At 38.4% G+C, this 11,562-nt stretch overlaps 1 long non-coding RNA gene across 1 annotated transcript; it reads right to left on the bottom strand.

The window, feature by feature from the left end:
• Nucleotides 1–469: 469 nt before the first annotated feature.
• LOC137272292 (uncharacterized) lies at nt 470–11,164 on the bottom strand. Its single transcript, XR_010956083.1, has 4 exons — nt 11,082–11,164; nt 4,654–5,002; nt 2,592–2,623; nt 470–519 (listed from the first exon to the last, which is right to left on the bottom strand). It is a non-coding gene; the product is annotated as an uncharacterized lncRNA (long non-coding RNA).
• Between the last annotated feature and the right edge of the window lie 398 nt (nt 11,165–11,562).

The raw sequence follows: 11,562 nt of genomic DNA, 5'->3' as shown, positions 1-11,562 counted from the left end.
GACCTGTAAGGTAGTCTTTGTTCTAGAAACAATATATATACCTTATACTCGGGTGATAGAGATGGCCTGTTGATTGAAAGATCCGAGGTCAGTATACCTTCCGATAGTGTCGTTAAGAGGGTATGTATTTCCCGAGGCGTTTTTCAGCTCCCAACTGAAAGAAATGAAAACGGTGGAAAACTTCAGAACATCATTATGTTTCCATGATGACATGATGAGCAGTCAGTACACTACGGGCTATGCCTGGGTTCATTACTTGCCCTAGACCTAAGCTAGCCCAGTGATGTTCTGTTTCTGTTGGGACACAAGGCAATGGCACCACTCATCATCCACACCCAACTGAATGTGTATAGGTCAGTTTGTGTGACATACATATACTCACTTTCCATGGACAACAATGGCTGACTGAGCCCTGTTCTTAAAGGTTTTCAAATCCGGTATGTCTGCAGTGACTGGTACACAGTCGCCGGTGAGTTTGGTGTTGCTGTACAAGACAACCTTTATTGCTGGCTGAACGCTCTGTAATGAGAGAAAAGGGGTATTGATAGATATCGCCATTGTCAAAAACAAACCTATCCATACGCAATCAAGTAACTGTTATAAATGTTCAAACGTTCAGCCACTGGTTTCTTTTGGGTACAGATTCGAGTATTTACCTTAAGTCATTGGGTTCGATTCCCACATGGGTACCATGCATGAAGCCCATTTCTGGTGTTGATATTGCTAAAATAACCAAAATCAATATAAAACCATACTCACTCACTCACTCAACTCCTTTTCCACATTGAACGATATTGATCTTGTAATTTGCTTGTGCTTACGAATCCTATAGGGAAGTGAGAGAGTGAGTTTGGTTTTACGCTGATTTTAACAATATTCCAGCAATAGCACGGCGGGGGCACCAGAAAATGGGCTTCACACATTGTACCCATGTGGGGAATCGAACCCGCGTCTTCGGCGTGACGAGCGAACGCTTTAACCACTAGGCTACCCCACCGCCCCAAGTGACTTAAAATGGTATGTCATATCAACACCATTTCAGTCATATAGCGACGACATTACAAGCATGTGTGAATGAATAACTATCACATAGTTGTGATACAGGTTACCGGTTAGAGACGTGTTACAAATGCATGCAAACGTACTGCCTGAATAGTTTCATTGGTTAATGCTCTTTTATAATTTCATTGAGGTGTTAACACTGAAGATTGCCATGTCACTGTGTTGTGTTTTTGTGTTTCCCATTTCCGGCGTGAAATCGTAAACGGCCGGGTGGCCAAAAATATCAACTAAAAGAAAAAGAAAAGAAAAAACGCAAAAAAGGAGAAAAAACACAAAGAAAAACCCACAAAACAAAACAAAAACAACACAAAGCAGAACATAAAACAAAATCAGACATAAATACAATTAAAAATGAATTAAATTAATTCGAACTAATCGTATTCAGCGTCTGAAATAATCAGACAAAGTTATTGTGATATATTCAGTCAGACACTGGGGCCAGCAGGTTGGGAACTTCTGTCTGAGCATTGGCAAATCTGCCGGATTTGTCAGAGGGTCAGACACTATTCGTCAACACTGAAACGGGTGGCCAAAAATATCAACTAAAAGAAAAAGGAAAGAAAAAACGCAAAAAAACCCAAACAAAAAAAACACAAAGAAAAACCCACAAAAACAAAAAACAAAGCAGACCGTAAAAACAAAATCAGAAATAAATACAATTAAAAATTAATTAAATTAATTCGAACTTGATTGCCCTAATCGTATTCAGCGCCTGAAATAATCCCAGGCCCGGAGACCCAGCGGCGGTTGTTATTGTTTTTGCCGCCAGTTTCAAATATTTGTAAGCTCTTGTGGCTTTCAGTAAATCATGTGTCGATTTTCTTTCTTCAACTGGAATCTTTCCCATGATAATTTTCGCTAATACTGTTCGGGGATCATTCATAATCCACCATGTTACAATAACTTGCAGTTTCACTTCCTGGTATTTCGGCTCATTGGGCATGGGAATGTCAACACCAGTCTTTAACAAATAAAACCTCTCTCTGCGTCATAGGCTTCCGTAATTGATTTTGTACAAACAATGTAAAACTGGGTAAATGTAGTCTAGTTTGATTTTATTGGTTTGAGTTTAACAAAATGGGCATGTAGATTCCACTCAGGGCCTGTAGATTTTAAAGAGTGCAGGCGGCAGCAGGCCCTGATGGTCAACTGGTAAATTAATTTCATGCAAACACTGATTGTATTCCTTCCTTATAAAACTTTCAATTAATATAATTATGTTGACGGAGTCATTTTGCCTTGGAACCATTTTAATAGATGAAAATTAAAAAATGGTGCAGGTGATATTTTTCCTTTGCAAGTGTGCAATCGTGAGAGTATAATTTCAATCCATCATGGCATAACATTACACAGATGAGGGGAAAATGGAGATCAGAAATCCTTGAATGTTTTATATCAGAAATCATATCTGGTATGAAGGAGATGTGAAACACAGAGAAAACAAAATAAAAATAAAAAATACGACAATTCAGCGTTTTTATAGGAATACAGAAGATGTTGCTAGTTTAAGATTAGGGATCCAACCATACCATGTTGCTGCAGATGTCTGGAACTTTCAAACCTGAAAAAGAAACATGATATAATTTCCACGTGTCAAGAAGGTGGATGACTCACGGAGTCCAATATACAGATAATGAGCACCAGAGTAACACGTCCTCAAACTCTCTCAAGGGGATGTCAATGTGATAAGAAAGCCTGTGCCCTCATTGGTAATACTTCTTGGTTCTGACCAGGTTCTCACCCAAGTTTTTGTATAATTTGCAAATATTACTAAATTATGGATACGAACATTGGAAAGTATTTGGGTTTGATTATTAATCGAAACATACCATTCATATTTCCATTTTCCAAATGAGATTACCATCCGGTAGGTTAGTTTGTTGTTTAACTTACACAGCAATATTCCTGCTATATGACGGCGCAGCATCATAATATATAAAGGTGTAGAAGAACCAAGAATCATTAAACATAAAACCTGCAAAGAGTTTTGTTTGTTTATTTGCTGTTTAACTTCGAACTCAACAATATTCCAGCGGCGGTCTTTGAAAAATCCGATTCTAGACCTTACAATCCAGTGATCAGGTTCAAGAGCATCGGACTACGTAATTGCGAAACGATGACTTTCCTTAACCAGGTCTGACCTTCCGATCCCGTTAGGCAATTATTATCCTTAGGGAATTTAAACTGAATTCTTTTGTCAACAGTATCCACATTAACATAATACACATTGTAGAATGTTCATAATATAATGCGGCTAAAATATCTGAGAAAAAATGGATATGTAAATATATCTAATAAATCTTCTTAAAAATGTCACTCTTATATGTACAGCTCTCTATGCAAACCTTATTAAAGAGGATCTGTTACGTTGCTCTATATTGTAAATGTATAAGTACATATTTTAACCTAGACCTATTATAATTTCGTTATATACCACCGACATTCCAACACAGTATGTTTGTCTCCATTCTTCCATAACCGCGTTATTGAGATATAAGTAATATACATACTGTGTTGGAACATCAGAGGTGTGTAACGTGATTATATACCTCTGAAAGACTTCAGTTGACCAATCATAACCCAGTATTTTACTGAAGACATGGAAGAATGCATGAAATACATATGTTGCTGTTGAGGACATAAACACCTTGTATGTGTATATGTTGCATTCGTATTCTACTTGGAACTGTGGGCTTTATACTGAAAATAATTCTTCTTGTAAAACACATCAGTACTCGTGATTTGTCTTGCCTTATTTCGCACATGCGATTGCAGCTAAATGTTTTTAAAAAGGAGAAAGTTTTTCGTGTATTTTCACGTTGCTTCCATTATTTTCACGGTATTTAGACTATTTTCTGCTTATTTCCAGTCTCTTTGAAATTTTGGAATGTGACTTGAAATAACGAGAAAAGTAATGGAAGCAACGAGAAAATATTCAAATTTTCAAGAACAACTTTACATCAATTCCAACTAAGTTAGTAAATTCTGTTTACAGAAGATTATATTATACAAGATTATATTTGACAACAATGAACATTGCTACTATTACTGGTAGTGATATTGTTATTGTTATAGATTCCGGTCACCTAATATATGATTATCATTGACATGAAGGTACATTCAGCTACTTTATGTTTAAGCCAGTTAATCACAGCCCAAACGGACTGTTAAGATGTCACTGGATAACTGACCCGTGAAGGTACCGGGGTAGAATAGGCCTTCAGCAACCCATGCTTGCCATAAAAGGCGACTATGCTTGTCGTAAGAGGCGACTAACGGGATCGGGTGGTCAGGCTCGCTGACTTGGTTGACACATGTCATCGGTTCCCAATTGCGCAGATCGATGCTCATGTTGTTGATCACTGGATTGTCTGGTCCAGACTCGATTATTTACAGACCGCCGCCATACAGCTGGAATATTGCTGAGTGCGGCGTAAAACTACACTCACTCACTCCCCGATTGGATAACTGGATATTTGTGTGTAAAGACATAAGCTTGCCAATTTACATTTTCAAAAATTCAACAATGTTACAGACAAACACAGTTGTAAGGGACTGAATGAATGAACATAACGACAAAACTATGCTTACCAAGGTTTGTTGATGGTCGTAGCTCGTCTGTTGCCAAAGCTGAGGTAGCGACCGTCTCCAGCAAGTTTTATAGTGGTTTAAATCCGGGTATCAACATCCATTATCAGCCTACTACGGTATGTGGTTGACCAATCGTAGTGGGTTCATGCAGTGGCTTTAATCCGGGTACTTATGCTGCTGGCAAATCGCAATGGTTCTCATTCGGAGGCTTGAATACAGGTAGAACCAATCGTAGCTGGAGAGAGTTAGGTCTGTTATCTTGAGCAACGATAGTACGTGGGTTAACGTGCAAGTGTGACTGTTTAAGTTCACCTGATTTTACATCCGTGATGTCAAGGCCACCAATAACCTGAATAAACAATGAAGACATTGTCATGAGAAAGCAAGATAAAACAAATGTCAAATGAAACGACTTAATTTTCTATATTTGCGATACCTATACCCTTATGTTTAATTACTGATTTGATGAAAGTTTACATAAATGAATAGGCGTGTTTGAAACGAGGCGACACGGGTACAGGTTTATCGCGTATCGTATCGTCTGAGAAAATTATCGGTGGATCGATGTAAAATGAATCATGGCATACTTGACATAAAATATCCTATGGGATTCAAAGAGACTTGAAATAAACCAGACTTCATAGACTTGAAAATATACTTCACGTCACATTATTGCGATAAATTACCATGCTAATTTACCGTGCTCCCTCAACCTAGTTTCAGTGAAGGTTACGCCGCATTTGGAAATGGATTTAATATTGCGGTATATCACAACGATAACAGACTTCACTTGGTATTCACTTGCGGATGTGGTCTGGGTTTTAAGGCATCCTTGAACAGCATTTCAGTTTTGTAGCTTGATATTATTGGTTGAATGCCCTATGTGATGAATGTGAATAGTACTGGGATTCGAACCACAGCGAAATGCCCCGTCAAAACTGACAGGGTGTGTCTTCTTACAATGAATACGAGCGCAAACAATTACTGCTACATCACGATGTGATTGGCTAAACAGGCCGACGTTTACTGGATATGAAATAATTTCCAAAGCAACAATGAAAGATTTGCTTTATGTGTAATGCTCTCGTTGCCATTAATACGTCGGTTGTAATACCTTCGGAGATTTTTAAAAATGTTTGAAAAAGAATATAATTTTTTTCTACGGCCATGAGTATACTACACATGCACACCATTAATCGGAAAGACCGACAACGGGGCAGTGTGACAAATCCATTGTGTCGCATTGTCGGTTTGTTGTGCATATCAGAGCTTAACTTACACTTGTTAAATAAAGTGACAATGCGATAACGCTACATATTTTGACCTTGAAAATGGTCGCCTGTTGGATGAATGAAAAAAATGAATGCTTTGTCGCACATTGTTTAATTGTGCCACTTTTTCTTGTTTCTGTGAGGCCGACAAGCGACAATGTCCTTCCTTGCATAGCTAGGAATCAGGAATTATTTGACTATGATCTCATTCTAATCCCCATGTGTGTAAGTAGCATGATTAGAGCTCAAGATAAGGTGCGTATTTTCGATGTTTACTCAATAAAAATCACATTTACTCAATTAATTACAAATCTGGGAGTAAAAAAAAACGCATAAGAATTACTTAAAAGCCAATAGGTATATAATACCTTGCATACTTTACTCGATGAATAAATATGCTTGCGTATGATAATTCGTCGTGGAACACGAACTCTACAACAGCGTCAGCATAAGTTTAGTCCTGCCTATATATATACATATACTATTATAGCCTTAGCCACTGTCTGGAGTTGACTGTACTAGTCACTTGCCTTCCATGTTGCCCGTTCAAAAGTGGCTGCCTACTATATTTGGGAATATAAGAATTACTAAAACTTAGGTCTGTTGAGGAGCATTTATATTTGCATATTTAGAAATGTTAATTACCCAATAAGAAAAAGACACTATGTTTAAAAGTACTCAATTCTTTCAACTAGTGGGAGTATGCAAAATGCTCCTCAAATAATGCAGTTACTCAATGTGTTTGGGGATGGTGTGGGTGTGGGTGTGGGTGTGGGTGTGGGTGTGGGTGTGGGTGTGGGTGTGGGTGTGGGTGTGGGTGTGGGTGTGGGTGTGGGTGTGGGTGTTGGGATCATATTCAATGCTTGCTGGGCATTGTGACTTAAGAACAGAATGAACCCACTCAAATGTAAGAAATTATCAATTTCCAAAAGGCTGCTTGTATGTCATATTCATTAGGGCTGCATAAACATTGTGTCTTTAGGTTGACTGGTGGATATCCGGTAAAATTATGTGCACCTGCATATCACTTTATTATGTGACTTTTCATCGTATTTGACACGAACCTGTCCATTAAGCCAAAGCTCATATGCATGTACTGTATCGGATTAAGCTTAATCTGGTGCGTATGTGTCTTATATGATTTAATTTGGTGTTCTTAATTAAATGTCGAAAAGAGTAGTTTTAATGACGGGATTTCATTTATAACGATGTTAATAAATTATTTATGTACTTGTACCTCTATAGAGTATATGTGATCTTTAAACAAAAACAAACAAGCTCGCCGACTTGGTTGACACATGTCACAGATTCCCTACTGCGCAGATAGACGCTCATGCTGGGGATCACTGGATTTCTGGTCCAAACTCGATTATTTACAGATCGCCACCACATAGATGGAATATTTCGGTGTGTTGCGTAAAACTAAACTCACTCACTCACTCACTGTTCGGTCCAACGTTAACCTCGCATATGTATCCTGACTGACGTGGAACCCCACAGGTTAGCATCATATCTGCCCACATGCCACCTTCTCGAAACGTATTATTTGAAGAAAACACATTTCTTAAAGTGGAGACCATTCTGTCTTCTGAACATAGTTTCTGGATCAGAGGTGTTCGGTCCTGTTTGGCCCGGGCTGTCAGTTGAGCCATAACATTACACATGTATCTCAGCCATTTCGCATCATTTTGTGTAACACGAATCAATATGCTTCATTCATTTCAGAAAATTTCACTTAATAACGTAATCTGCAAAAGTGGATCACAATTTCAGCATCACTCATTGTCACTAACAGTTTGAACTATTATGGCAGCGACTGTGGCACTTCAGCTTGACTTTGAAGCAGTTAAGCGGCTTGTTTGTTTGACACCTGCTGTGTCCAGAGCAGCCACACCCCACAAACCCCTGTCCGCCACATATAGATGAAATGAAACTTTTTTAAAGCACGGCACGCAGAGAAAAACTGTTAGTTTGTTTGGAAAGTGCGTAAGGACATACCTGTGAAGATCCGGGCTAGAACTGATCGTCAGTAAACCATGCCTGTCATAAGAGACGGCTATCGGGATCGGGTAGTCAGACTCGCTGGCTAGGGTTGACACTCTTCGTTGTATCTCAGTTGCATGGATCGATGCTCATGCTGTTGATCATTGGATTGTCTGGTCCAGATAAAATATTTACCTTCATATTGGAATATTGCTGAGTGTGGCGACAAACAACAAACCAACCAACCGGCGTGATGATAATAAACCAGTCGAAGCAGCCACTGAATCAGTAAACAAAGTCAGAAGTCTAGCCTGTGTCTAGAAATGTAATAAGGTATATCTGGCCGTGTGATGAATGTCTCGTAATTGAACATGATTACAACTATTGTCTTGCAGTGTGACATGAAGTATACTCCTCACAAAAAGTTAAGCAAGACAAATTTCTTAATCTTATTTGCATTTGTTGAAATTGCAAATCATGGAATGATTCAACAGAAAGGTGAAATACATGTATATGTACACACAGTTACAAAAGGAAGTGAAATGGTATTGAGCAACGATAGACTTACAAAGCATCACAATCATGTACCTTGAAACAATCGTGCAAAATCTGGTTGTGCTGCATTGATGGCGCAAAATGTTGACATGAAGGTCAGTTTTGGACAATGAAGCAGTGTTCAGTAACGTGTATGACCACATTGAGCATATATTCAAGCTTCTACACGTCTTTGGACCCGTGAAGGTCCGGGGTAGAATATGCCTTCAGCAACCCATGCTTACTATAAACGGCGGCTTTTCTTGTAAGAGGCGACTAACTGGATCGGGTGGTCGGACTCGCTGACTTGGTTGTCACGTGTCATCGGTTCCCATTTGAGCAGATCGATACTCATGCTGCTGATCACTGGATTTTCTGGTTCAGACTCGATTATCTACACCAAGCTGACATACAGCTGGAACATTGCTGAGTGCGGAGTAAAACTAAGCTCACTCACTCACTCTTCCAATTTCTTCAGTCATGATGTTGCACTCAGCAGCAGTTTGTACCATGTCCCTGATAATAATGTGCTAACATTAAACAATTCTGTCTCAGCAAAAGATATAACTAGTCAGGTTAGAATACTATATCCCCTTGACCCGATAACACAGAAAAAATGTTCTCAGAGAAAAAAAAGGAACGAGCATCAAGTGTCCACTTTTTAAAAAACATATTTTATTTGAAACTGAAACGGATTGGGCACAAGGTATCCAACACAGGCAAGCCCTCTTCCTGAAGTTACATAGGTCACATTTACAATATAAAAAACACTAACAACAGCAATTTGATGAATGGATTTACAAGACCTTTAAGGTCTACGTGTATAATAAATACAAGAATAAAACGACAAAAATCTTTTCGTGATATTATTGTATCTATGTACATGTTCAAATAATAATTCATTTTCATATCATTATAGAGTAAGACGACCAAATAACAATACATCTCGATTAACGGGTATGCGATGTTATACGACTGTATTTACATTTACAAACAAAATATTTACACTGTGTTGTGTACAAAGAAATTCTTAAAGATAACCCCCTGAATTGTCGAAGTGACCTCTGTTTAAGCCTAGTGATATAAATGCTGTAAACAATTACAGAGGTGCATCTCTCGTTGACACTATTTGCAAGGTGTTCACATCGATTCTTAACTGTAGACAACAGAGATGGTGAGATGAAAACAATATAAAATTTTCCAGATATGGTTCATCTTAATTTTAATCATTTTTTAACTTTTAATATTTTAGCTAGACCTGGCTCGTAGTCAAAGTTCATTAAAATTTGGTTTCAGATTCCGTATTTGATACAAAAAACGTCGTCAAAACGCAGTTACTAAAGTAAGGATGGGACGAATTTTTTGTGCTTATTTCATGATAATGACAATGCACGTGCATCAAAGGAACAGAGGGACGAAGCTTTATGAGAAGACTGAACGACATACAAACTCTTCAATGCACACAAAGGAGAGCTTATTTGGTTCTTGTATGCATCATACTCTTCTTACTCAATCTAGTGATTGTCACCACTCGACTCAATGACATCCAGTGTTTAGGATTCACTATCAAATAGTGCTTACACAAGCTGCTCTAGAAAGGTGAGCGTATCCTTTCACCTGAAACAATTCGGGAACATATGGCACAATTGCATCGAACATCTTTTCTGTCACTGTTGTGAAAGATTTCGAATTGTTCTCAACTGATCATTCATAAAACATGTGGAATGGTTTACTGTGGCCTTGGATGTTGTAATCTTCTGAGCAAGAGTGGCATGACGCTCTTTGAAATATTGTTCGATATCTCAAAGCTTGTGATATGTAAACACCAAAAGTTATTAGACCATTGCCCGACATGAAGGGAATTATAAACAAGTTGAAATGATTCCATTTTTATACAGCCTTGTGGAGGTGTTGTGCCACTCTGAATCTCTATGTATAGATCTAAATATGAAACATTTCTCCCCATTTCTTCAGGTGGACTAATCAGTGTAAGGGATTTGGCTATTTGATGGTTATACCTGCAGCTTAAAGGCCCAATGTCACACTATATGTATATGTATTTGAGCATGTGCACTCACTTAAGCTTCGTATTATTAGTAGTTTTGAGAGAAATGTATGATCATTTGTAAAGACGTGCGGTGTGACATTGTGCCTTTTAAATAAACTTCTTTGCCAGATTATGTAATTTTTTTGTTTTGATAAACCCAAGCAGAAATGAGAGATGAGAAAAAAATCCATTTTTGGCATGTACGAAATACCTTTGGAATTATGTGGTTTATGGAGAATTTGGTACACATCCACTACATACAACGTAACAAATTAGATGCCTTACGTTCTTCTTAAATCATTTAGATATGCATGAGCAACGTCTACCGAAAATAGTCTATAATATCACTAGCGGATCCAGAGCGGGGTTCAGTGGTGTACCACCGAACACCCTGAACCGCCCCGTTTCAAAATTCCTGGATCCGTCCATCCGTTACACTTAGACAGTGCCGGTAAGATAAAATGGGCTGAGATTGAGATTTACGGTTATTTCGACATGGAATCAATGCCGTTACTTCCTGGTGATAAACTAGGAGATAGAGAACAGGATATAACCGTCAGTAACAGAACAAGACTCACTTAAACATGATTCACGGATGAGAGTTGACAGTAATTTCCGATCACGAGACCATGGGATGATGAAAGTTTTTAACGAACCGAAGGGATTGTATAGGGTCATGTGACAAGGGTAGAGCAGAGTCGAACACCTTGAAAAAACACCGTCAGCACTGGAAAGTGATACGGGATGCCGAGGAAGTTTATAACCTTGTGTTGAGTTATTCATTGTATACCAGAGTGCCAGTACATGAATGCAGTTAGGAGTCCCGGTCGTCGGACCTTTCACTTCTGTGCTAGGGGTAGCTGTCTCGGACGGACTGTTCTCTATTCGCCTACATTTAAAAAACAACATTTCATGGTCTGTTGACCACAGAAAACGCAGTATGATAAACAAGCGTCATCCCAATGATCTGAAACTGGACTCTTCTATTTGAAAGAAGAAAAAGAGGTATACAGAGGTATAAAAATGACTTTATTTATTGATATTAAGAGAGATTTAATGTCGTAATGGGAAGAA

This window comes from Haliotis asinina, chromosome 2, assembly GCF_037392515.1.
Source record: "Haliotis asinina isolate JCU_RB_2024 chromosome 2, JCU_Hal_asi_v2, whole genome shotgun sequence".
Taxonomy (NCBI): domain Eukaryota; kingdom Metazoa; phylum Mollusca; class Gastropoda; order Lepetellida; family Haliotidae; genus Haliotis; species Haliotis asinina.
Note: the sequence above shows the minus strand (reverse complement) of the source record. Positions and strands in the feature narration are given on the sequence as shown.